We start from the raw sequence: 24,958 nt of genomic DNA on the forward strand, positions 1-24,958 counted from the left end.
ACTGTATTGTTTTGTATGGTTCAATGAAAAACCTTCAGCATGAATTTCTGAAATGGAAGGAAATTGTTCACACACTGCATTTTCGTTGACTTTTCCAAACCCAGGACCGTTAAAGACTGTTGTACTGGGCATGAACAAGTGGATCTAGGATATAAAGCTATAGTGCATTCATGCATGTATGCTCAGACCTCTTTCCGTCGAAGAAAACATTTAAAACAAATCTGTTTCCACACTTATCACATCACCAATTCCTATAGATGTAAGAATTTTACTTGCAAAGGCACATCATTATCAATTTTATTTGATTGTGAAATGTATCGCCCATTTAGTTGAAGGCCTTTCTCACTTTAAAAAATGGGTAACAGGCCAAAAAGAGTGCAAGAAGAGTCCAAAAATCCCGTGTACCAATTGTGGTTGATGTGGCTTTTGGTGTGTCAGACCTGCTTGTGAACTCAGGCAGCAAGTTCATGTTCCCCTGCCAGATGCCTACTAACCTGCTGTCATGTGTGACATTGCAGTCCCACTTTTTCTAACTGTGTCTTTGGCTGTCATTCAGCTTAGCAGGATTTGGAAGGCTTCTCTCATCTCTCTACCCAATCAAGGAAGAGTCTGGCATAATGAAGGGCTCGCTTGCAGAAAACTAGCATTATGAATGAATGACCATTTGGTTGCTGTTAAATGTAGGATTACACAGCCCTCCCCTTTTCAGTGCAATGAGGTCCAATGTAATTTGCAATGTTCTAAGCCCAACGCCACATAAGCTTAAACATATGAAAGTAAGTACAGGGTGTAGTGGTGTAGGGCTGAGAAATATTGACATTGTAACTTAGCTAGCATACACGTACAGTACAGTAGAGTAGCATTGATACGTCTAATGGTGCTCATCGTAAATTCTTGCGGGAAGACTTCAAATAACTCCATCACCGCTCTCTTTTCCTAAAACAAATCACCTGTTTAGAGGCGTTCCCTTTTTAGTTAAACCAATCCGAATCGGCCATGAAATTCACGAGCCAATCACAGCATTACATCCCTGCTTTAAATCGGTTTTCTCTCCCTGCAGCTGTCAGCTGTCATTTAAAGCAAAGCATGCAACCCTCCTCCTCCCCTTCCACCTCCAGTCACCCTGGGTGCTCCTCTGGCGGACCGCTCCGGCGACTCCTTCAGTCTGGTGGGGGGGATAAAAAAATAATTTTACAAAGATAGAGTCTAATCTCCAAAGACTCACGTACATTCCATTATGCATGTGTTCAATGAACTTTGCATATCTGCAACAAAGTCTCTCCTGATTAAATTATTATCAATTATTAAACTGTTGACTAAGAGCAACAAGTGGGCAAGCAAATTAAACATGATCAATTATCCAGCAACTATAATTTATGGTTAATGTTTTTGCTAGGGCTGTCAGTTGAAAAAAAAACAACTGATGTAATCGAACATTTCTTTTACCCACGATTAATCGCAAATTAATCGAACATTTCTTTTCTGTTCTAAATGTAATTTTTCAAGTTTTTTCAGTTTTATCAACATGGGACTGGACACATAAAGCTTGCTTTATGCAAATGTTTATTATTATTCCAACAATCCAAAAAAATTAGAAACAGTGTTTGGAACAGTCCAGATTTAAACTTGCAAAAGTTAACTAAACATCATTTTTTTGAAGCAGCTCAACACAAAACAATGGACAACTCATGCTATCACTGTTGACAGTTGTTGTGAGTTGTCCAGGCGTCTCTGTTTAACACTGTCCAGTGTGGCCTGCCTTTGGCGAGGGTAAAAGGGTTCTCTGAACTTCTCTGGCTTCTCAGCCGGATGCTTGGCCAGAAAGTGGTATTTGAGACTGGATGTACTTGGTAACTCAATTCATATCAACATTGCAAATAACTTTAGCCTTGTCGAGATAACTATCTCGGAGGCCGTTAAAACGGAACTTGCCATTCAAAAGACCCTTTTCTTCATCAAGTTATTTAGTTTGTTTCTGCTAGCCGTTACTGCTGCGTTGCTTCCTGACTTCGCCAACTACGGAGTGCCCAAAGGCCCAAATTACAGAACACATGTGTGTTAATTGAGCGTCAAAGAAATTAGTGGTGTTTAAAGGACTTTGGGTTAATTCATTATTATCACGTTAATTGTGACAGCCCTAGATTTTCTTTTTGAAATATACAACAAGTACCAGTACATTGGTTTATGTATTACCTGTTAGTTCCTGGTTTACCCCTGTTCAAGAGGTACTGGACCAGCTTTCCGTTTAAAGGGGCCGATCCTCTGGAACTATGGGTGTTACCCTATTAGGTGTGACTGAGGACTGTTAAGCTGTTTAAAAGAGATTTGCCTAGCTTCTAGCTATCTTCTTCCGAATGCCTATCCTTCTTACTTTGAAATGGCACCTGACTGAATCGCCCTAGAGCCAGATACCACCCCAGCCACGCCCGTTAACGACAGCTCTGGATCAGGGCACTCGGCATGGTTGCTAGGATTGTTTTTAGTAACCAGGAAGAATAGACACCAAGGATAAGTTAAACAACGGCTAGAGCAACCTATAAGAACCTTTTAAAGATGTTAAAAACACGTGACCTAATGAATTACAACCTTAAAAGATGAATAAATTCAATATCTACTACTTGTACTTTAAAAGTAATTATATACTTTGTTGCAGAATTGAGCAAGGGCAAGCATACAACCTAATGATTAAAATCAAAATGATTAGTTTAAAATTATTCCAATATCTAAACTAATGTTATGATAGTGATTAAAACTGAAATTCAAAATCTGATTAAAATTATTAAACTTAAAATTATCGATTAAGAGATTGACGTATAAGACTAATTGACTAATTTAAACTATACTAATCACAAAATTACTAATTGATTGAAATAGTTGAAGGATAAAACCTGTTTTCAATAGTTAAGAGTGAGTCGCCCTGGCCGGGAGGACTTTGAATCTCTTTTCTTCCGAGCGGGATGATCCTTTAGAAATTTGAAGCTTTGTACAAAGCTTTCAAAATGTCTTTTTAATCCTCGGCTGTTGCGGCAGTTGAACAGGAGAGAAACTCCAGAGTCCGATATTTTTCCAGTAGGTTTGGTCATGGTGGTTACACTTTATGGCTTCTGTCTCGTAAAGTCCACTGAAGACAATTTCTGAAGTTTTCTTCAGCTGTTTCCTTGTTTAAATCCCGACTCTTATTTTAAGTTGTTGGGTCCATTCCAGATGTCCTGTCCAGTCAAACGCCCTCTGAGATCTACTGAGGAAGAACACCAATCTTTGTCTGTTTCTGCCTTATATTCAGCTAGACACCCAAAACCTCCCTTGGGCCTTTCTTTAACACATACACCTCTTTTTCCAATTTTCTCGTAAGCACATACTATTACTGTAAGCATACACTCATCTCTTCCTGTTGGCCTCGGCATATTTTTCTTTCAGTTCCCTTATTCCTGTCACATACATCCTGTTCACATATACTCTCATGATCACTTTTAAAAATCATAATCATTTCATGTACCTTGTAGGCACATGACTAAATAGTCCATTGTTTGCACATCTGTCCCTTGAGTTATGAAGGAAGGAGCGTTGGGATCTCAACATTTTTGATGTACCATCTGATTGATTAGACACTGTGCATAATACATTATGCAGATTCTGTGTTTCAAATACAGTAAACCTAACAGCCTAATCATACCAACACAATAGGTCATGTGGTGGCTTATATGTATGGACTGTAAACTTTGGAGAACAGTGTCTTCTGGTATCAGGAATGAAAATGTTGATGTGAATGGAACAGAAAAGTCAGGTAAAATTAGACCAATCAGCTTCTTTTAAGGTAATTGTCTTTAGTGAAAATCTGTAAAAAAAAAAACAACAGTGAAAAAACTGACAACAATTTGCTCTAGGCCTACCTATGATTCAGCAGCTATTGTTAGGTACCCTTTAGAAAGGGATGCATTGATGCTCAGTGTTTCCATGTAAGTACATATTTTAAAAAGACATGTTTCCACATTTATCACCATCACCAATTCCTGCTGACTCATAGCATTATTTTAAGGGTATTTATTTTTATTTTGTATTGGCCCCTGTAGTTTCTCTCTCTCTCTTTCTTTCTCTCTCTATCTCTTTCTCTCTCTCCGTCTGTGCAATGTTTAACACCAAGTGCTGTATCTTCCTCCTCCCCATCTCCACTGCACTGCTTCACAGTTTTTCTCTTTCACTAATCTCAGTGTGCATTATGCAAAGTAATTGGTTTAGAGAACTGTTTATCCACATCCTCCACATTTCCTAGCTCATGTGATGCCGAATCCGGTAACCTGCATGCCTTCAATCATTACCCCGGCTGATTTTAGCTCTACTGTTCCCTCTGTAATGGGAAAGCTAAAGACGGCTGGCTGCTGGGGCATTGCACAAACAAGGCAGGCTTGGGGGGAGCAAAGCTCCTTCAGAAAGCAAGCACATCAGCACTATTGTTAGCACATAGCGGGAGATTAGCGCTGATGGCTGCATGGGAGCTAGCAGGCTTGGCTGGTGTTCTGTGTCGGATGCTAACCCAGCCCACCCCTGCTGCCACTGCCACCATGTCACAATTAGCCAGAATAGCTGCAGACATGATTGCTCGCCCTAGTGGCAACGCAGTCAATCCATCTCCAATCACTGTGATACGACCAATCTGCCGATGATTATCAGCATCATGAATACTGCAAACGTTTTCACCTAGTAGATTACATACTTTGCCACAATCAGGAGCTACACTATTCTTTGCTCATTGCTCTGATGTCTGAGGTTAACAATGATAATATATCATAAAGTCACCTCTGTACTGCATTTTCAGAAGCAATATGACAAGTTTAACCCATACCCTAAATATCAAAGCCTGATTGCATGAACATTGTAGCCACAGACAGGAACACTGCAGTAGCAGTGATATTTAGTCAGCCGCTATTATTCTCAATATGCACCAGTATGCACCTGTTTACCCACACACACCATGCCCCCACAGCCAAACTTACACACAGTATTTCAGTGCCTCTGACTGATTACAGTGCATGATTAATTAGCAGACAGATTGCTAAACGGTGGTGAACATGCTTTGATGTGCAGAGGTAAAGAGTAAACTCTCCATGGAATACAATAATGTCCTCCATGCCCTCCTCTCTCTCTTTCCCTCTCATCCTTCCTTACCATCTATTTCTTACTCTCTTTCTATATTAAGCTCTTCTGGGTTAATCATTCCTAGAGGACGACAGCACCACAGTGCCACAAAAAGCGACACGCAGCTGTGTGCAGTCAGGTTCTTGTCCACCCACTTCCAATGATTACAGACCTTTTAAATGATAACCACAGATCTTACAGCCCCCCTGTCTTCAGCGCCATTCACTTCACAAGAGGTGAAGAGTTTTTACGCTCGGTATTGGCCTCCTCTCATTTTCACAGAACCAATTCACTTGACCTTATTCCTCATTTATCCTCATATTTGCATGTCCTTTCGCTTTGCCCCCACAAGAGAGTTTTCTAATCTCAGCTTATTATATGGTATCCCTTCTCTCCTGTCATCCTTGCACCTTATTTTGCTCTTCTGTGATGTGGGTCTGGTGGGAAGCGAGTGCTCTAATTCATTTGTTTGCATACGGGGGATATGTCCAGCTCTGATAGATGGCTTTGCCTCTCGCAGTCCCTCAGTAGCTCAGGGTTTACAATAGAATTTGCTTTGAGTCTCTCAAAGGAATGCATCCTCAATAGAGAGAGATAAATAAAACACCTACAAATATACAGTATATACAACATACTGACATTCAATTCCCCTGCTCTAGAACAGAGATGTGCACATACACATACACAAAATGACTGATTACACATGTCTACATACATATAATCACACATGTGAGTAGTTGATGCATTATTCACTACTGCCTACTAAAGCAAGACATTAATTACATAAATTAAAGCTGCATTAGAAAAAAAAATTTAGAATATATTGATATATAGTAAGTGCAAATTAGTCTGCATGGTGACTCTTAATCAATGTGGTTGCAAACTGTGATGTGATGTGACTGCTAACATTGAGTCTGTCTTAGTCTCAGACTCGCACTCACACCCACACACACACACGCACACACACACACACACACACACACACACACACAGACACACACACACACACACACACACACACACACTCCCGGGGTCTCAGTTAAAGTTAAATGTCTGCCAGCTGAGCGTGTCCCTCAGTCAGGCTTTTGTCCATCTCCAGCTGAAGCTCTGTTATTTGTCTGCCAGTATTTTGTCAGGAATGAAGGTTAAGGGTTGCCAAATTTGTCAGAAGGTCTGTCTAAAAACATTCCCTATGAATTTTTAAGGACCTTACATTTTCTATTTTAAAAAGACAGTCAAGAAATGCAAATTATTTTTTGTAGTTTAACACAGTGTGTGCGGAGATCTGAACACGATTCTCTTTTTCTTTAGTTACCTGTCAAGTAGTTATACTGTGTATGTGGTTATGTCTGTCTGGTGTCTGCACACAAGAAGTCATTAATGGCGGAAGTCACACTCTCCGACGATGCGTTGCAGAAGTGTGCTGCGTACAACTTGTAGCACTGAGTGCTCCGGCATCATCTGTAATAGGATATGTGTTCAAGTTCAAACTGAAACATCACCCTGTCTCTTGAGCAAATCTGAAACAAAGCTGTGTGCTCCACTGTTTTGATCTGCGGTTGTTGATGCCAAATGAAATGCACAAGCTCTTGAGACATTTCTGCATCTGCAAAACCGCAGAGGCCAAGATGCCTGTGACTCGGCAGGGTGAACGGCAGGGATGTGGCAGGGGAAATGTTCTTCTTCGGCTCATTTCATCTCTCTCTCTCTCTCTCTCTCTCTCTCTCTGACTCATTCTCAGAATAGAGCTAAAAACCTGAGTACTGTTTCTTGGTCAGGGAGCAGTACCAGTAGTATTGTGGGAGAGCATTCGTGCACTAGTTCTATTATTAAATCCCGGTTATGTAAACCACCAGGAGACAACACCAACGAATAATGATTCATCATAATTCAATTCTACAACAGACCTATTTCGACAAGGAAATCTGAGGTGGTGTGTGAGTGTGAGAATGTGTAAGGGGAGGCAGCATCGCTTATTTAATTTCCTTCTCATTGAAACATCTGCATTAGTGACTGTATGTTTTAGTGGTAACGTATTTTTTAAGGTAATCTAAGGTCGTTTTCACACCTGTTTGTTTGTTCTTGTCTGAATCAGTTGAGGAGTTTGTAAACTTGGAGCGTTTCCTCCTTGGTTTGGTTCGGTTTCACACGGAGAAAAGTACAAGCAAACCAAAATGCTCCACTACAAACCACTCAAGAACATTCACTCCCCTTATTGGTCAGATGTGTCTGGGGCCAGAGTAAGGAATTAAATACAGGAAGAAGGTCCTGTACTCTGGATATTTCATAATTCTTACATCTCCATGTATCTCCAACTTTAGCGTCGGTTGGTTTGACCACAGAGATACGATTAGCGGCGAGTCTAACCGCAGTGTGTGACAGAAACATTGCAAGCTGCTACGGTTTGCATGCTCTGCCATATCCAAGATTGCAAAGAACGCCTAACTACATATACCATTTACTTTAAACTTTGGGATTACACCTAGTATTTGGGTTGGATTAAGGTCGGATCATGTTTGTACTGAAGCGTACGTGATTATATTATAAATATGCAAAGTGAACCAGCTGCTTCTTTTAAAGTATTAGTAACAGTGAAGCAAAACCAGAAAACCAAGATTTTACAGATTTGGCGTTGCTCCAATATTTCTCAGACCAGGAAGTGTTGGCGATTTTCATTCGAGAATTCTGTCCAATAAACAAGCAACCCTTTCAACCATATGACATTTGTTTACAATATTTGGTGCCTTTGTCAAAGTGTATTCAAAGCGAACTAAATGACACCTCTAAATCGCAGGAGTTTACCAAACTACTGTATAAGTGTTTATTAAAAAGTGCCTAATGGTGGAATTGTAAAGATCTGTGTATTTCTTCAGTATTGAATCATCCAGACATTCTTTGTGACCAAAATGGAATCAAGCTTGGTACTACTTCTTACCATGTTCCAATTTTTTATTACGTGAACCAATCAAAATCTGCCTTTCAACAAGAACTTGTCAGAAGCCTTATTGCGCAAGCTAAAAAGTATCAGTTGGCAGTTGAATTTATAAACAATGAAATCCACCTTTGCTGGTCTGGGTTTATGTAGCTAACCTGGGATGACCAGGAATTTATGGTGGTAAATGTAAGCTAATGTAAGCAAATTAGATTTGGAAATCTGTGTATAACTGACATTACTGAGTCAGTTGGCTGACTTTCTGGATCTTCTTTGTGCTACTCCACTACCTTTTTGCATTCATCATTATGACCTTGAGTTGGGCCGCTGTTCAGAAAAAGTTACACAGTATCACTTATGTGTTCTATTGATAACTGCTGACTTTTTATGCAAAACCATCATATTGTTACATGAGTAATTCTAAACTTTAGTGTTTTATCACAATTCTTCAACAACAACAAATCTTCAACAAGCGCATGTGAATTCGCACCCAAACAATGATACTTCAGCAAGCTTATCTGACCTTGTAACACTAGACTGATGGCTTACTTCGTCATTCATCTCATCTCACTGCTCCTGTTTTGTTTGATGTCCTCAAAATCCTCAAGTGCTGCATGTCGATGAAGCCAAATAACGTAGAGTATCTAGATTAAATTTACAATTCCACATCAGTGCATGCATCTTTATAATATATGTACAATCTGATGATATCAGGCCCAAAACAATATACAGAGCAAAATCAGAGATTTACATAATAATACTCGAAGACCTGTTATTCAGTGGAATTGGGCTGTTACACAACCGCGTGCCTTGTGAAAGAAAGCATACAAATCTTTACCCTTTTTATATGACATGTAACACAATGTTTCTTTTAGTCTTGATATGCTAAAAGAAGCTTTTATTTTTTCAGGTTTTCTCAGCTCTCTTTCGAAAATTTACTGCAGCAGGAAAGACGAGTGGATTTAAACCAAAAGGCTGCTGTTGGCATTCCAAGCAGACCTTCCACATATATTTCAGTACAGGTCAGAATTTACACTGCACACTTAAAAATAGAAAGATAAAACACTTGCAAATGGTTGTAACGTTTTACACAGGTCACGTCCTGTCATGCCATCTGACCTGGCAGTCCTCCCAAAAAAGAAATAGAGGGGAGTCACAGCTGCTGTCTCGCGCTTTATCTCTCCTCTCTGTGTCTCGCTTGCTCTCAGACATGCGTTACCTCATCTAGCCAATCCACATGGGGGGAAACAGTCTTAGTTATCATGCTAAATTTGTTTCCCACTGCGTCTCTAGTGTTCTCGGCTGAATTTTTCTGTGACATACAACAAAAAAATGACAATGGGTTTCTAAAATAAATTACTCAATTTCCTTTGTACATGTTAGACTATCACGTTTCGGTTTATTGAATGGGTATAAGTCATTCTATCTTATTATCCTATCCTATTCTACTATTTTGTAAGTAATTAGAGGATGTTTGTAGTGATGTAGACAAATACAGACAGCTAATTTGAATATTTTATTTTGACAATTAGTTGGACCAATACGTATGGGAGCAATGTAGGTGGATGTAAAAAACTGATGTCTGACTCGGTAGGTTTGATGATTAAATGGGAAACTGGGACCGCTGTTATGATCTGCTCACAAATTTAAATTTACATTTGTGAGCAGATCATAACAGTGGCCCCAAGCCAGCGCATGTGCAGTGTGAAAGCACACGGTGTAGTGAGCAGTGACCCATGCTGAGGATCTGCTTCGATAATTAAAGTTCATTGCTTTTCCATTGGGCTTTTTTTATAATTTATAGCGTAATTTAATTTGGCAGGGGGGGGGGACAAAAAATAAAGTGCACTTTAGAGTCCAATTGATGCTGGTTTTGCCATAGACCTGCATCCTCAGCATTCTTCCACTACAACCATTGAAGTTAACTAGGCACGGGATGGAGTGCAGAGAAGGACAGAGGGGAGGGAGAAGGGCAAAGGGAGGGACAGGCACAAGAAGGAAGAAGAAAATAAAGAGGTTATTGTGTGGGGGTTGATGGGCGGGGGGTAATTTTTATTTCTTCTATATCCATTGTTAGCTTGTGACTTTGAGAGGCAGAAAAAGCAGAGTCCTTTTTCTCATTACTGTTGTGAGAGAGATTAACAGAGGCTGGGCTTGATTCTATTTGAGGAGTGATGTAAAGCATGTCCCTATGCAAACCCCACTCTACTGTTGCAAAAGGTCCTTTATTACTGTCCCTCTTCTCACACACTCTTTCTCTCTCTTCCTCCATAGAAATGTAAAAAAAAACGTGATGATTTACTCATCCTCTTTTTATCCATCGTATAAAATAGGATAGTGAAGTGGGTTTGAGTAGTCAGGATGTGGAATAGGGCAAACCACTGCGGTACCACACACTCACCAGGTGAGAATTCTTACAAAGGAGCTTTGCTGCTAAGGAGCACTTTACTCTACTGTAGCAACAATGTCCTCTTAATTATGTACTTGCTGAATACCTGCACTGACACAAGGCCTGGATCCCTCCCTAGATGGTAGAAAGGGGAAGGCTTTACCTAGCATTGGTCTGAAAGTAGGAGTTGCCTTGCATACTTTCTACAGCCCTCTTATTTTTAGTATCTTGACTTTTTGTAGCTGTGGGGAACCTCCCAAATGACTTGAATGTAAGGACGCATTTGACACCTTTGTTCATTAAGAGAAATATGCACCAAAGGCAGCCTTTCATCGACTCCCATGACAACACAAGAATGACTGTAACAAGCCATGGAGAGGCAGCCTTACAAAGATTATTTAGCTCCACTTCTCTGTCTCCCAATAATTCACTCTGGTCCTAGTGGAGTAAAGGTGTCAGCCAAGACATACACACCACCAGTTCATCCGAACAGAGAAATGGAATGATGAAAGAAAAACACCAGGGGGGATGGTGGAGGACAAGTGGCTTTTTTAATGACTGTGTGATGGGAATGCTGGTAATGAGGAGGGCTGGGATAAGATGCGTTGCTTCCCACGTAGAGCTAGACAAGCCTGGGAGGAGCCTGGAGAACAACCCGGCTCAGCTCGCTGGATGCAGTTACAGCCGAGCATAGCCAAGCAGAGCTCTGCAGACCACAGGAGTGTGGGATGAATAGAGTTTGACAGTGAGAAAGGCAAAGATGGCATAGAGAATGCCCCATCTCCCAGAGAGACAGTGGCAGCGCTCTGGTGGAGATCAGAAAGGTGGGAGATGGAAAGTGAGCGAGAGAAAGACGGAGAAGAGAAAGACAGTAGCCCCAGGAGGGTACATCTTCAGTCAGTAATTCCACTGGGGCTCTCCCCACCGCTCTTCAGTTTCCATCTCCAGATGAAAAATAATAACCTCTTCAGACGGCCTCCCTCTCCTTCCTGAGAGAGAAAGAGAGCTTTCCCAGGAGAAGTGTTCACTTTCCATGTAGTTATCTCTCTGTCTACCCTCTTTACCTCTTCACAAACCTTCACATCACTCTGTCCATATGTATTGAATATGTAGATGGCCACAACATGTTCATTTTGCGGAAGGTAACAATATTTAAAACACAAATTCACAACAGATTCATGGACCTAAACCCACGCTTACTACACTGTATAGAGCATAATTTATTCACTATATAGTACATATTTGAACATTTTTGTAGACCAGTAGAATACTATATTATGTTAAAAATACTCTCACATGCAAGTCTGGTCATCAAAGAGAGAGGGTTTTGCCCACAAATAAAGGAACCACAACTACGTAACAGATTTAACACTCACCCTGCATCCTTTCTGTCTTTTTCCCTCCCCACTTAAGCACATTTAGCTTCATGATGACTCACACACTAACGTATGAGATGCATCATTCTACCTCCGCCCTCCTTCACTCTTGTGTTATCAGCCTGTGTCAAGGTACATAGTACAAAACAGAATAAGGAACATTTACTTATCTCTCCCGCAATGGAGCATTTGTTCCCTGTGCAAGCACGACTGGCAGTGCCTGGCTGAAGCTTAAGGCTAGTCTGGTGCAAGATTGTTCTGGAAAGCATTGTGAGGAGAGAGGCTCATTGCTGATTGTGCATGAGTGCCCTCTGCCATCTAATGCTTCTCCCTGGGCTTTCATGCAAAAAGCTAAGTAAAGGGTGTCTCCCATGTGTACTGTATGTCTAGTTTTGATGGAGACTAATCAAACGATTCAAATTTTTAATCACGCTTAATCACATTAATGTTATCGTTAACTCTCAATTAATCGTGATTATCACACATTTTTACCTATTCTAAATGCTGTAGATTCAACAACAAAACAGATGCGTGAGATTCACACATACAGGTAATTCACTTGCTAAAAGTTCGAGTCATTTTAACGTTATTGTGCAACCTCGCCCCTATTTTCACCTGTTGCTGAGTAACAGGTCTCTTGAATGTAGCATACCTGTAGCAAGCGCCTTTGTAGTAACTAGCGGTGAAACAAACGTCGAAGAGAAGCTCCGTACAAACATGTTCCTCTTCTACACTGCACAGTTCCAACTTGGCTTTAGGAAAAATCATATTAACACATTTAATATACAGATGCTTGCCTGTCTTCCTCTCTCTTTCTATCTCTCCATTCCACTGCCTGCCTTTAGCATGGTAATCATCATTAAAATCTGGTCCTTTTTATTACAACCTTTCTCTGGTAGCATGTCAGCATTTTCTTAACTAACTCTGCTATCAACTTCTACTCCTGATGCCCGTAATGATTGTCTGCTTAGTGCTGATATTGCACTGTAAATCTGCTTAGGATCCCAAGAGTTGAGCCCAACAGGGAGTGGGGTAGCTACTCTCCTGCGTGCTCACTCTTTTGCATTGTTGCAATTTGTAGCCTGTTTACAAGTCTTTTGTTGGATTTTGCACTTCACAATTAAATGTGTCCACGTGGATTTTCAGAAAAATGGCTGAAGAATTGTGTCAACGTATGGAAAAAGACATGCATGCACTAAGAAGGTGTTATGCTGGCTTATGAACTGGGTTTTTGAAGCTGAGACAAAGTGAAAGGTAAATTTTTCCAAAGCAAAATTGTGGCATATATTCCACACAAAAAACAGTTGTTCAATAGTGTGGATACAAATGAATACACTTGTGCACACATAAAACAAACACTCAAGTCTCGAGCCCTGAAGCTGTCTCTAAAGTACTGTATGTCATGTTCATTACACCATGATATTTAAAAATATATTGGGAAGAAAAGATGTAATTGAATGTAAAGTTTGTCCTGAGGGTAGTGTGTTTAGAAAGGTCATGGGGTCATTAAAATCAAATGGATTTATCTGCTTGGCATCATTTAGCATTTTTATTTTGTTACATGCCTCATATGATAATGAGATTTAATATTTGCAAGGTTAACACAGGGTGGAACAAGAGGAAAGGCTATGTGGTCACCAAAGTCAAATGGGTTCATCCTCTGGGGAGCACGGATTCAAGTTTCAATCTGCAAATTGGGATTTAATAGTTCAAATGGGAATTCTTGCAGGAAAGCAGGAAACACCACTCAGTTAAGATGTGTTTATTCAGGAAGTCACTGTGAGATCAGAATAGAAAAGAGACCCAAGAACATGATTTATGCTCTGGGGACCACAATTATTCAAAGCGGCTGTAATCCACATTGAATAATTGTGTTTTTTTTAGTGGAATAATCTAATTGTTTTTTTGTCTAAAGCCTGAAATTATAAACATAAGGGGATTATAGCTCAGATAAAAACACATGGGACCCTATCTTGCACCCGGCGCAGCGCAGCGCAAAATGCAAATGTCTTTGTTAGTTTAAGAATGATGCAGTTGTCAATTTCCCGTCCAGTGCCCACGTTGTTTAAAGCGCCCATATTAAGCTAATTTCAGGTTCATAATTGCATTTTGAGGTTGTACCAGAATAGGTTTACATGGTTTCCTTCTTAAACACACAATGTCTTCGTTGTTTGTATCTGTTTTAGCTACAGAGTGAGACGTCTCACTTCTATACTATCTTTGTTGGGAGTCGCATATGCACCGTAGCTAGGTAAGATCACCTCAGCTAGCTAGCTTTCTTTACTGTCTATGAACAGTACTAGGCAGGATTAGCTTTTAAGACTTCTTCCAAGCGAGGGCACACTTCTAACTTTGAAGTTAGAAGTTCACGTCTTGCACGTCCCTGTTCCTGCAGAACAGGGACGTGCAAGTAGTGCTTTTGTAGGTTGTTGTGAACTAGTGTGTTTTGTAGCAGTGTTTTGCCATCGAGAATGAGCTAGCATGCTAGCACTAGCATGCTACTGTTAGCCACCTCGTCTCTGCTAGTGACGTAGAAAGCTGTGCGGATTTTGACATTCAGAAACGGTGACAGACATAAGAGATGTGGCAGTGTCACCAATATCAACTGAACCATTCTCTGTGGACCATGAATATCCATAGTAAATATCACAGCACTGGTTATCAACATTACCATCTGTAGGCATTGTCAATAACAGAGAAAAACACAATGTGCAGTGACCATGCTTCTGCTGACAAAACAAACTATTAAACATTTTATGCAGTTTAGTTTGCACGCTCTTAGTGCCTACCTAATGATCCAGATTTTCAGAATTGGTTTTTACAACATAGTTTTTATGTCATAACAGGTTGGTGACTGTCTAAAAAAGTTAGTTCCTGAATGAAACAGCGCACCAATTGAAGACAGCTATTTATTTCCTGGAGGAAAATCCAAATGAGTAAAATCTGAAGAAAGAACAGAAGGGCAAAATTAACTCTCTAATTTGTCAGTTTGCCATGTTTCTTTGATGGGACAGCAGGCTAGCCACTTCAGCTACTGCCCTCATCTCTTCCTGGAGACAGACACACCCATTGATTCACCATGATGTTCATCACACCAAAAAATAAAATGAACGATAATCAAAAAAAGAATTTTCTATTGCGCTCCTCAAGCTTTTTCTTTTTTCCCTCCACATGTCTCTCACCCATTTTGTTCACATATCACACTCATTCACCACAGAGATTTCTATATACCACTTTGCCTTTTCTTCTTGTTTTGTATTGTCCTTTTCTCCCACTCCAAGGTTTCATTTATCAGCCTTACCTTAGAATTTGTTACTCTCTCCTCTCTACTACATACAGTTCTCTTTTCCCTGTTTTCACTGTTTTACGAGTGATCAGCTCTTCTTTTTCTTTCACATTTATTCATTATCAAGAATTGTCACATTTTGACTCAAACTGCAAACAGTTATTTTTTTATTGAATAATCCCAGATTGCTTTTGCATTGATTACGCATTATGTTACGACTACTGTATCACCCTGTGGTAACATGGCATCCGTTCTCATTCATTTTGTCTTCAGAGGCTTTGGCCAGCCTTTCATATGAGAGTCAGACCTTTCGAGGGAGAGATTTCATATTGGTAATTTACTCCTCTCTCTGGGGCTAACCATGCAGTCTGTGTCTTTCATCTTCCCTGCATCTCCTCAAACTACCTTATGCCTGACTTTTCAAGCCTGCCTTTTGAGTAGTGTGTTCCTATTTGTCTTTCTCTGAACACGTCCCTCTGTGTGCCACCTTTAGCGTATTCTCAGTGTAAGCGTCCCCATGTCGTTCTCTCATCCTTTATGACAAGGTCTATAGGAAAAGAGATCACAATGTCTTCAAATGCCAAACATTTTTCATGGGTCCAAGCCCGTTACCTCTCCCATCATAAACAAGTGACAGCTGGTCTGTATACTGGTGAAAGCCTAAGCTAGGAGGGTGACATGGATCCATTTCACAAGCAGATGAGAAGAAGGAACAATTCCTTGTCAAAAATAAGGAATCAAACTGACAAAATTGGCCTACATGAAAACAAGAACCAAAGGAATGTTTTATGTAGAGTAAAACGCTTCATAGCACAGTATTCCTACCTTTCCCCTTTGGTAATTTCCTTGTATAGCCCAGTTTATCAGCATTTCTTTCTATCTGCAAAACATACCTCATCCCAGCCCTCCTGCTTGAACTCTCTTTGGACTTCAAATGCTAATTCAGTCAGGCACTTAATCAGACATATTAATTCCATATATCCCCTGATTGCACTAATTAGGACTAGAGGTTCTTAGTGGCATCCTTTTGGTACAGCACAGGTTGAAACTAATGTTGTAACTGGGGGTCGGTAAAAGCATCTCTTTAAAACAAAAGTCATGTGTTGACAACAGGTGTGTGGCATATAGCTTTTGGCCACAACCCTACATGCAGCGATCTGTGTTGTATCGTGTTTTGCTGTTCAGCCCTACATCCATTTTAATACCGCTGGACTCGTAGATATCCACGTTTTGTGTCATCCTGGAAATGAGTACATGAAGCCACCCTATTTAAATAAATAGACATCACCTTGCACCAGTGTGACAATTACAAATGAGAAAATCTGGCTTCACCGTACAGTACTTCTGAATCACTTTCAGTTTCAAAGCATATTTGTCAGTTTTTCTAGAAAGTCTGGTTGTCAAGTGGATTTGATTATCAACTGATAATGCATGATCCAGTGCAGAAACAAGCAATACTGTACAAACACACACACACACACACACAACCAGAATAGGCCTGCTATTTTTTATATTGTCTAAAGACAAATGGTGTACAAAGCTGAGACGTGTATTAATTAAATTCATATTAAAGTACTTATTTAGCCGCATTCTAATTTAATTAAGTCACAGATCATGTAATTGAGAATTACAAAATGGCATTCTTTGTTCCAGATAATTGTATTCCATCTTAATTCCTGCTTTAGTCCGTTAATTTGTTTTATCTCGTCACCATGGTATTGCTGCGTGCATTATGTCAAAGTAAACCTTTGAGATTTCATGGATCTTTTTAAACTTCTTGATATGATCTCTCTGCCTAATTTGTGAGCAAAATCAAGTGGAATAGAGCCATTCTGTAGTCATTTAACAACAAAAGTGTAAATTGTAACTAATATCTGATATTTTAAATGTGATCTATCTATCTATCTATCTATATATCTATCTGTCTATCCCTATCCTTCTTTTTTCCTTATTGTCAGGGCACTTAAAAAACTGGCCTGGCAAGGGCCCTCTACCAGACACAGATGGATTTACCATTAGATAATGACAAATGGCAGCCACGGCTGAGCTGATTTCAGCACTTACTGCTCCTTTGGGAGCCTGTACTCACCACACTGCAAACCACACAGACCCAAGATCTTAATTGAACGAGTGGCTGTGCAGCCAATTGATTCAGCCTGACATGCATTTCTGGTGATTTCCAGTGGGTGATGTAGTGTGACCTGTGGGTCAAAATATGCTGTGTTCTGGTGCAGAAGGCACTGACATTAGTCTTGATTTGTTGGAGTACTGCTCTTCCAGAGAGGGACGTTATCTCTGTGAGTTCATTGGAGATAAAAAGAGAAGAAAACTAATGGCTGAGCAGATCTTTGATGTCTTGCAGACCCTTAAAGATACAACTACAAGTTTATTGGAATAACTGGTGTCTCATGTGATGAGATAACAGATGGTGCTCTGGTGTTCATGCGAAATATAAGGTAGCAATAAAATGTTTCTTTAAATGTAATTGCTGCAACCTAGGTACTATGATTTTCATTCCAATTAGTTTTAACTACATTTTTGGGGATTCAGTGTTTGAAGAGGCAGCAAGTCCACCGTGATCTGCCACACACAGATGACCAATCTGCTGCCCGTTGGCATTGTGTGTGACTTTCCAAATTTGGACAGTGGCAGTGAGAAAAAAATCATGTGTGCATAGTAAGACTATAAAGTAGCAGATTACATTATGTTTCATGTCTTTGCTTACCAAGACCTAACTGCCATTAAACCAGCAGCTGTCTCTGGCAGACCAGACTGACAGGCTTGAGTCTTGTTCTTTGTTCTTAATTAGAAAGAACATACATCCTTTAGTCCTTCCAAAACACTGACCCGAGAAAAGCTTTGAAAAATGCAATCATGTAGTGTTTTGTCAAAGAAGGAGGAAGCCACGGGCTGCGTGTGTGTGTGTTGCAATATTGATGTTGTTGATAACAACAACAATGATGATGATTGCAATGACGAAGCCCATATCCATCACTATCTGCAACCATAATTTGCCCCCCTATAAGTTTGTGCCCGAGAGACTTGGATAATTCTTCCTCAACTTGCTGTTCTTCACGTTGTTTTACAAAATGTACACTTACATTACCAGGTCCTCTTTAACATATGTTACGTGTATCGCTTGTGAATAATCTTATCTCAATCCTTAGCGTCATTGTACCATTTTATTTCCGTGTACATAGCTTTGCAGAGCTTTAGAGTGGCTGAGAGAAAAGTCTGATGATACGTAATATTTTCCTCAATGTCAACAAATGATAATAATTATGAATTTATCCTACTAACAAGTAGTGTCTGAGTAGCCATAGTCAAATATAGCTTTTTTGCCCTGTTGCATAAAGCTTCATTGTCCAAAAACATGTTCTCGTGTTAAGATAAAAGTGAGCCATGTATTTTATTTGAGTCAGTCCCACAAACACTGTCCTGCTGCCTTAAATGCTCACTAGAGCACCAAACCTGTGCCTAAAACTAGTCCCTAAAATTCAATATACTTACTACGACAGCTGTTCAATTGTTGAACCTGTTACAGAATGAGTAAGAAATCTCTGCAAAACTGTTCCATTCCACTAAAACCGGCAAATTCATAAGCAACGACCCCCTATTTCAAATATTATTCTATTTAATTTTATTCTGTTATGTCATCAGCAGCACATTAGATGCTTTAAGGTATGTTTGCTGGGTTGTATTAGCTGCTGGTCGTCTAGGTGAAACACAACAGTGATGTGAAAACAGGACTTGTTGGCAACGCTGCATATATGAGACAGAGGCGGCAAAAACCTTATCTTAAAACAAAGATAGAGGTCATGATGGGTGTACACAATAATGTTCCAGTGGTTCAAACATAAGCTTATTTGCACTCACAGTTCCTGCTCTGCACTAATGGATGGCAGGCGAGATGGAGAGCTCTATCTCCGTTTGCTTTTGTCCCCCATAATTTATTCAGCAGGGTCAGTCCTCTGTGTTTGGCATATGTGTGTTTTTGTGTCCCTGCTATGCATGTGTGTGTTTGTGTGTGTTTTTGAGGCATTATGGCTTTGACTGTCCACTTGTCCCTGGAGAATGAGCTCTTTTTCCTCACAATAGTGTACTGTAAAGCTCCTCTTGTTTGATAGAGGTTCTCAAAAGGCACTAACATATCAGCATCAGGAGACAGTGCTGAGTAAGTGGTGGGAAAACTAACAAGATGACTCAATGATTATTTAGAAACAGTAAAGAGAATTTAAAATTAGATGAACTCTATCCTGGGGGTTTAAAAAAATTGCATTTTTGGTAGTTGAGTAGATACATCCTAATCTTTCCCAACAATGCATTATTCATCTGTCATCCATGGAGCCCATGTAACGAAGTAGCTACAGATGGTTTCACACTATATATTTAAGTATTCTTACAGTTTGCCTTTTGTGTTTTCAGAGACAGCTTTATGGTGGATTGGAAGTTAACATGAGGATGACCAGAACCCCTTGGAACGGTGATTGAATTGGCAGGTATGAAGTGAAAAAGACAGAAGCTGAAGCTTAACCTGGATCCCCAGGACATGTGCAGAGTTCATTTTTTCCTGCTTTTTTGTCATGTCAGAAATGTATGTGGTCAATCTAAACTCTAAAGACGCAAAACATAGCAAACTCCTTTTCATGCCTTTGATCAGATCATATTCAGCCATTTAAAAAAAGAGCTGCAGAGGTAAAGTTACTCTTTGGTACGGATACACCATTCACTCACAATGAGAATAGACCTTTTCAGCCAGAATAAATCACTCGTATTACCTCAGCAAACTACACTTCTTAAATAGTGGGAACACAGCACAGTCCAAAGGTCTCTAATTCTGGCGGAGAGGAAACTATAAATCACCAGCATGTTCTTCTGTCTTAGCTCAGAGCCCCTCTGTAATCATGAAAAGGATTTAGTGGGGAAAGTAAATAAATGGCAGAATGAATTAACTGTATACTATTTCTATTTTTTTTCCCCAATTTACTTGAGCTATTTGATTACTTAGCCAAGATTCCTTTTATTTTCATTTCATATTGTTATACAGGAAAGTCAAAAATTAACATTACATCACAATGCAAATGGGCCTGACTCAGTTCAAGAACTGGTTTTCAGCAGGTTCCTATTCTGCAGAAATACAAAACCTAGCTACAGCATGTTGTGACCGACATCTGTACAGTACATCAATAAGGACTAGACAAATTTAGACAACTAAAATAACAATACAGTTTACATAGGGACAAAGACATTTAAACATGACATCAGCTAAGCTAGACAAATACGGACAATGCAAACAAGGCTTGGACAATTCAATACATGAACAATTAATATGTGCAAGTGTAACTGTTAAGGAACTGTTTGTATGCCTTTTTTAAATATGTGAAGGATGATAGACTTCTGATGTGAATGTCATTCCAAATCTTGGTGTATGTATGAAAAAAAGATTTCTGAAGTATGAAGGAACTGGAATAAGTGCCTGTGAGACTGACCTAGTGAGGTGCCCTGGTCTTACGTGTGTCATAAGAAGTGCAGTTAGTGCTGGTAATGTGGCATCTTGAATCTGAAAATAAAATGCAATCGCATGGCTGTTTATGAGGTTTTCATAAGTCAAAGCCTTAGAACGTGCAAGTGCATTGCAATGGTGAGACCACTTTGGAAGGTTACTGTGGATCTTGAGAGCTCGATGGTATAGTCGTGTTGTTGGTTCAGTAATTTCCTTTGTGGTAAGTGACCAAACAGGAAGACAGTAGGCCATGGTTGAAAACACAATTGCATGTAAATAGGTTTCAGTAACAGAAGAAGAAAGATACGATCTGATATTATTATAAACAAAAAGTTTCTGATTCAACTTTTTCGTGAAATTAGACACATGTTCCCAGTATGTGAGGTGAGAATCAAGTAGCACTCCAAGATACTTGTAAGTCTTTGTGACGACAAGTTCTTGGTTAGCAAAAGTAATAGAATCAGTAAAAGATACATAATGTTCCTTCTAAATCATCATAAGTTTGCTTAATCATATTCAGTGGTCAGTAAAATTAACAGCATCATCACAAAGTTAAAGGATGTTGTTGTTGGAAATTACTTTTACTAAGGGCACATTGTTCTTTTAGTAACACCCTGCAAGTCTGTGTTAGAGAGAATGTTTTATTCAAACAATAAAACGTAATAATGTTTAGATCTGTTTGGTGTTTGGATTAGATAGACTTTATTGATCCCAAATTGGGAAATTGCAGTGCTAAAGCAGCAAAATACAAGACGCACAGCACACATACAGAATAAACTAGATATAATAAATAGGATAGAACTCAAGAAAAACTATTTATAAATAAAGATTGTAAAAAATCCAAAGGAAAGAATGTAGAAAAACATATACAAGTGGCGAAAAAAACACACGCACAAACCTACTTAAATGCTATGTATAAAAATGGAAGCAAAACCTTTGTTTGTGCAAGTTGCACGTATTGTGATATATGAGTCTTTCCTAACACTCAGTTGTATTGCCTGTGGTAGGAATGACTTTTTGTAGCGGTCAGTGTGACACAGAAGCTGTCGGAGCCTGGTTTTCTCGGAAAAAACAGTTTTTGAAAATGTGGACATGGAACATCATTTGCACCATAGAGTGCACTGTGTCCTATAAAAAAGCATCACTTTTACAATCATGCAGAGGAGGTATTAAACATGATGACTCCCACGAGATTGTTAACATCCACAATAATGATTAATAGGTGGAAATGGTGTTGTGGGTATATTGTGGGCATCCTTGGACTTTTCCCCTAACTCTACTATCAGACTATTTCAGACTTTTTGTAATGCTCTTTATGCACCTTGGTCCATTAGCCTTCACAAAGGCAAGGCTGCAAAAGTTTTTATTCAAGGCCAGCATACTGACTGAAGTACTGTGTATGGTAACTTATGTTTACGCAGTAGAAATACAATTTTAAAGTTTAAGTTGCCACAACTTTGTTGATTAAGTAGCGAGGCAATACATTAGCATTTTTTATAGCAATCATAGAAGTTCTGTTACTCTATGTACATGTAGTAGATGCATAGTCACCCACATGGTTCAGAGTCAAGCATACAAGCCATAAATCTCAAGCTATAGTTTTGTCAATGCTGAGTACAATAATGTGTGTTAATATAATTGAAAAACAAGATGATTGGTATTTATACTCGTTTTTTATTACATACCACATGAATATCAGCTTTGTTTGTGAAGGATTGAATGTCTTAGAAATTATTTGATTTTTCAGGCTTCATCCAATCACAGCACCGCACTGAATGAGAAATGACATGTGGCTGCTTTGACGCTTGAGTAAGTCTGTGAAGAAAATGGAAAGAAACTGCAACATAAAGGTACTGAAGTGGAAACACAACGAAGAAGAACTGTATGACTGTATGAAGTAGTGCTTATATGCCGGTACCTCTGCTTACACTGTAAGAAGTTTATGTGCCATGTATTATGCACTATAGTATATAATATATATAGTATATATTACACATTATGTCAGGTGGTATTTTTTTTCTCAAAGCTTTTTGACTGCAAGAAGAAATACGCCTCTGGTGTGAACAGAGATTTTACTTGCAACCACTGTTACTCTAGAATGATGCAACACACTCTCACTCCCATCTCGTAAAAAATATTTTGACACTGTTAAGTTAGGGAAAAGCTCCTGGCTGGCTTTACGGTTCTGTGACTCGCGGCAACAGGACGGTTGGGTTCAGGGAAAGGTCGTGGGTATGCTAACAGTTCTGTGACACGCGGGAATAACGGGCCGGTTAAGGACACACGCAGACTTACATACTACTCGCTAAACCCTGTCTAGATGCTGCTCTCCCCTGTACGTTCTACACACACGCCAAATGTCTTTTTTGTTGTATCTGACGCGGACAGCCACTGCCCAAACGTCCGTATTTTACGAGTTTGAAGTGAGAACGGATTGGCTGACGATGTTTGTCTGTTTTGATCATATGTTGTCATAATGTTGGGCGGCTGTGGCTCAGTGGTAGAGCGGTCACCTACCAATCGGAAGGTTGGTGGTTTGATTTTTGGCATGCAGTCCCATGTTGAAGTGTCTTTGGGCAAGACACTGAACCCTGTGTTGCCCCGGTGCTGCGCCATACGAGTGTAAATGTGTGTGAGTGTGACAAGCAGGTGGCACCTTGTACGGCAGCCTCAGCCATAGTGTGTGAATGCGTGTGAACGGTTCCTGTACTGTGTAAAAGAGCTTTGAGTAGTCTTTGAGACTAGAAAAGCGTTATATAAGAACATTCCATTTACATTTATAAGTTTTGCGTCTATTATCGCTGCCGCATTAAATCATTCTGGAATTCTTTCACAGCCAATACAGAAGCAAGTCAATCACTGACTATCTGGACTCTTTGATAGGCTGTCAGTAGCCGTGCTGCTTTTGAAACTCACATATAACAGTGATGATTGTCAGAGCTCTTTAAAAAAGCAAAATGGCATTCATCCTGTTTGTTATGACTCACATTATACTATTAATACAATTTTTACTTCAAAGCTCCTTTTCATGTGGTGTTTTTCTTATTTCATCCACCCTTTATTTATTTCCCTGTGGGGCGGGAGATTGTGTTTTTCCCGAAAATGATATTGAATTGATGCAATGGAATCAATTTACATGTTTGTTTGTTTTTTTCTTTCCTCCTAATGTCACCTTTTCCCATGGTTACAAGTCTAAAGAACAAGCATCTTAATTCACAAGTGGTTTTGTGTTATTAAACGAAAAACATCATAATTAGTTTATTTCTGGACTATCACACCTATAACTTTACAACAGACCTCCCGGAATCTGAGCTTTACTGTTCTTTGATTCTTGGCATCATTTAAATAGAAACTCATCTGATAGTTTTGTAATGTAATGTCCTATTTTACTTTTCAACTGCAGACAGATGTCATTAAGTAAAAGGAGCATCACTCTCTTTAACTTCTCTTCCCCAGTTATTCCAAGAGTGTGTGGCTGCAGCTTGGAGACCTCTCGTCTCATTTAAATAGGCCAGAATTAGTATTAAAAAAAAAGCATAAGACTTTTCATCTATCAGTCCATAGGCAGGTGACATAGGACTAACATAAAGACAGCCATCAGTCATTCAGCATTTATTCAATATAAATTAAAAGGTACACATAATGGTGACGGATACATTAACAAAACTAAACAAAATGTATAGCTTATTGTTTATTTGATTAAACTTGCGATGACTTTAAAAATAAAGCAGTAATAAATAAAATTGTAAATATATAAGAGTTAAAAAAAATGAAACCACCCACATAAAACTTAAAACAATACACATGTACAATCATAGGCGTACAATGTGAGACCACATAAGAATAGGCTACAATAAAAAAAAAGTTTCCATGCCTTCCAACAGAAGGAGATCTGATATAATCTAACAATTTTGTAAGAGGAGGTTAAAGGTCCTATAACATAAAAATTTCACTTCATGAGATTTTTTTATCATTAATGTGTTCCCCTACCCCCCAGTGGCTAGAAATGGCGATAGGTGTAAACCGAGCCTTGGGTGTCCTGCTCTGCCTTTGAGAAAATTAAAGCTCAGATGGGCCGATTTGGAATCTTGCTCCGTATGAGGTCATAAGGGGCAAAGTTACATCCCCTTTTTCTGCTTTGCCCACCCAAAGAATTTAGCCCACCCATTAGATAGAGAAATCATGGCTTTCAAATGACCAAAATCTCTCCTCCTCAAAAGCTACAGACATGGCACGTCCTAAGGAAAGCTCATTGTGGGACTGGCTCTAGCGGCTGTAATTCTGCACCAAAGCTGAAATTTGAGAAAGAGACTTCAGATATGGTATTAGGGGCTCACTA

The 24,958-nt window shown here is 39.5% G+C and overlaps 1 protein-coding gene across 1 annotated transcript in view; it reads left to right on the plus strand.

Moving 5' to 3' along the window:
• lrrc4ca (leucine rich repeat containing 4C, genome duplicate a) overlaps nt 1–24,958 on the plus strand; it is a 54,556-nt gene that overhangs the window by 12,847 nt on the left and 16,751 nt on the right. The window contains exon 2 of the mRNA XM_034879106.1: nt 19,542–19,615. The gene's annotated coding sequence lies outside the window, so the exon portion shown is untranslated. The remainder of the gene's footprint in view (nt 1–19,541; nt 19,616–24,958) is intronic.

Source organism: Etheostoma cragini, chromosome 8, assembly GCF_013103735.1.
Source record: "Etheostoma cragini isolate CJK2018 chromosome 8, CSU_Ecrag_1.0, whole genome shotgun sequence".
NCBI classification, from domain to species: domain Eukaryota; kingdom Metazoa; phylum Chordata; class Actinopteri; order Perciformes; family Percidae; genus Etheostoma; species Etheostoma cragini.